The sequence below is a fragment of the Mustela lutreola genome, chromosome 2, assembly GCF_030435805.1.
Source record: "Mustela lutreola isolate mMusLut2 chromosome 2, mMusLut2.pri, whole genome shotgun sequence".
Classification (NCBI taxonomy): Eukaryota; Metazoa; Chordata; class Mammalia; order Carnivora; family Mustelidae; genus Mustela; species Mustela lutreola.
Genome location: NC_081291.1, coordinates 61,764,490 through 61,768,260, shown reverse-complemented (window position 1 = coordinate 61,768,260; position 3,771 = coordinate 61,764,490). Strand labels below are relative to the sequence as shown.

The following is a 3,771-nucleotide window of genomic DNA, read 5'->3' as shown; positions in this document are numbered from 1 at the left end:
TTAATTATTTGTTGTCTATTATGGTCTCATATAAATTTTAGGATTCTTTACTTCTGTAAAAGAAAATATTGGATTTTTTAAAAAGATTTTTTATTTATTTATTTGACAGAGAGAGATGACAAGCAGGCAGAGAGGAAGGCAGAGAGAGAAGAGTTAGCAGCTTCCTGCTGAGCTGAGAGCCTGATGCAGGGCTCGATCCCAGGACCCTGAGATCATGACCTGAGCCGAAGGCAGCGGCTTAACCCACTGAGCCACCCAGGCGCCCCTAACATTGGACTTTTGATAGGAATTGAATTTACAGATGGTTTTCGGTAGTATGGACATTTTAACAATGTTAATTCTTACCATTCATAAATATGAGCTATCTTTCCATTTATGTCTCCTTCAAATTCTTTATCAATGTCATAGTTTATGGGGTACAGATCTTTCATTTTCTTAGTTAAATCTTTTCCAAAGTATTGTATTATTTTTGATGCTATTGTGAATTAGATTGTTCTCTTTATTTTTTCAGATAGTTCATCATTAGAGTGTTAAAATGCTCCTGTCTTGTGCTTACTTTGGCAGCACATATACTAAAATTGGAATGATGCAGAGAAGATTAGCATGATCACTGAGCAAGGATGACATGAAAAACTATTTTAAAAAAACGAAACAAAACAAAATTCCTGTCTTTTATATATTGATCTTGTATTTGGCAGCTTTATTAAATTTGTTTATTCAAAATTTTTTGTGAAGTTTTTAGGAATTTTTTACATGTAAGTTCATGTTATCCAAAAAAAAATTTTACTTCTTCCTTTTTTTTTTTTTTTTGGAGTTTTTTATTTCTTTGTGCTCCTTGTTTCTCTGGCTAGGACATCCAGTACTATGTCAAATGAGAGTAGTGAAAGTGGACACACTTGTCTTTTTTCTGATCTTTAAGGGGAAAACTTTCAAACTTTTTTGATTGAATATGAGATTAGCTCTGGGCTTGCAATATGTGTTTTTTCTTTAATGGATTTTTAAAATTATTTTTTATAAACATATAATGTGTTTTTATCCCTAGGGGTACAGGTCTGTGAATCACCAGGTTTACACATTTCACAGCACTCACCATCACTCACCATAGCACCTGCCCTCCCCAATGTCCATACCACCACCATCCTCTCCCAACACACCTCCCCCCAGCAACCCTCAGTCTGTTTTGTGAGATTCAGTCTTTTATGGTTTGTCTCCCTCCCAATCCAATCTTCTTTTATTTTTCTTTTCGTACGCCCGAAAGCGCCTATGTTGCATCTCCACTTCATCATATCAGGGAGACCATATGATAGTTGTCTTTCTCAGATTGATTTATTTCGCCAAGCATAATGCCCTCTAGTTCCATCCATGTCATCACAAATAGCAGGATTTCATTTCTTTTGATGGCTGCACAGTATCCCATTGTACATATATACCATATCTTATGTATTGATTGATCTGTTGAAGGACATTTAGGTTTTTTCCATAGTTTAACTCTTGTGGACATTGCTGCTATAAACATTTGGGTGCATGTGCCCCTTCAGAATGCCACGTTTGTATCTTTAGGGTATATATCCAGTACTACAATCACTGGGTCATAGGGTAGTTCTATTTTCAGCTTTTTGAGGAACCTCCACGCTGTTTTCCAGAGTGGTTGCACCAGCTTGCATTCCCACGTACAGTGTAGGAGAGTTGCCCTTTCTCCATATCCTCGCCAGCATCTGTCATTGACTGACTTGTTCATTTTAGCCATTCTGAAAGGTGTGAGGTGGTATCTCATTCTGGTTTTGATTTGTATTTCCCTGATGCCGAGTGATGTGGAGCATTTTTTCATGTGTCTGTTGGCCATTTGGATGTATTCTTTGCAGAAATGTCTGTTCATGTCCTCTGCCCATTTTTTCATTCGATTATTTGTTCTTAGGGTGTCGAGTTTGATAAGCTCTTTATAGATTTTGGATAGATACTGGCCCTTTATCTGGTATGTCATTTGCAAATATCTTCTCCCAGATAACTTCTGACAGTCATCTTTAGGCTTTGTTAACTGTTTCCTTTGCTGTGCAAAAGCTTTTTGATCTGATGAGATCCCAGTAGTTCATTCTTGCCCTTGCTTCCCTTGCCTTTGGCGATGTTCCTAGGAAGAAGTTGCTGCTGCTGAGGTCAAAGAGGTTGCTACCTGTTCTCTCCTCAAGGATTTTGATGGATTCCTTTCTCACATTATGCTTCTTCATCCATTTCCAGTCTATTTTCATGTGTGGTGTAAGGAAACGGCCCAATTTCATTTTTCTGCATGTGGCTGTTCAATTTTCCCAACACCATTTGTTGAAGACGCTGTCTTTTTTCCATAGGACATTCCTTCCTGCTTTGTTGAAGATTAGTTGACCATGGAGTTGAGGGTGTATTTCTGGGCTCTCTATTCTGTTCCATTGATCTATGTCTGTTTTGGGGACAGTTCCCTACTATCTTGATGATGACAACTTTGTAATAGAGCTTGGAGTCTGGAATTGTGATGCCAACAACTTTGGCTTTATTTTTCAATATTCCTCTGGCTATTCGAGGTATTTTCTGGTTCCATATATATTTTAGGATGATTTGTCCCATTTCTTTGAAACAAATGGATGGGATTTTGATAGGGATTGCATTAAATGTGTAGATTGCTTTAGATAGCATAGACATTTTCACAATATTTGTTCTTCCAATACAGGAGCATGGAACATTTTTCCATTTCTTTGTGTCTTCTTCAATTTCTGTCATGAGTACTTTAGTGTTTTCTGAGTATAGATTCTTTGTTAGGTTTATTCCTAGGTATCTTAGGGTTTGGGGTGCAATTGTAAATGGGATTCACTCCTTAGTTTCTATTTCTTCAGTCTTGTTGGTATAAAAAAAATTCAACCAATTTCTGCTCATTGATTTATAACCTGACACTTTACAGAATTTCTATACAAGTTATAGCAGATTTGGAGTGGAGTCCTTTAAGTTTTCCACATACAGTATCATATCATCTGCAAACAGGGATAGTTTGACTTCTCTTCTGCCAATTTGGCAAAATTTGGATGCCTTTAATTTCTTTTATTGTCTGATTGCTGAGGCTAGGACTTCTAGTACAATGTTGAATAGCAGTGGTGATAACGGACATCCCTGCCGTGTTCCTGACCTCAGCGGAAAAGTATTCAGTTTTTCTCCATTGAGAATGATATTTGCAGTGGGTTTTTCATAGATGGCTTTGATAATATTGATAATATGTGCCCTCTATCGCTACACTTTGAAGAGTTTATTTTTAAAGATTTTATTTATTTATTTGACAGAGAGAGAGATCACAAATAGGTAGAGAGACAGAGAGAGAGATGAGGAGAAGCAGGCTCCCTGCTGAGCAGAAAGCCCAATGCAGGACTCGATCCCAGGCCCCTGGGATCATGACCTGAGCCGAAGGTAGAGGCTTAACCCACTGAGCCACCCAGGCGCCCCACTTTGAAGAGTTTTAAGCAGGAAGGGATACTGCACTTTGCCAAATGCTTTTTCAGCATCTATGGAGAGTATCATATGGTTCTTGTTCTTTCTTTTATTGATGTGTTGTATCACATTGATAGATTTGCAGATGTTGAACCAACCTTGTAGCCCTGGAATAAATCCCAGTTGGTCGTGGTGAATAATCCTTTTAATGTACTGTTGAATCTTTTTTTTTTTTTTTAAATTCTTTTTTTTTTTCTAAAGATTTTTTTTTTTAATTTATTTGACAGAACACAAGTAGCCAGAGAGGCAGGCAGAGAGAGAGGAGGAAGC

The 3,771-nt window shown here is 37.5% G+C and overlaps 1 pseudogene; it reads left to right on the top strand.

The window, feature by feature from the left end:
* Window positions 1-548: 548 nt before the first annotated feature.
* LOC131826179 (U6 spliceosomal RNA) lies at window positions 549-640 on the top strand (annotated as a pseudogene).
* Window positions 641-3,771: the final 3,131 nt, after the last annotated feature.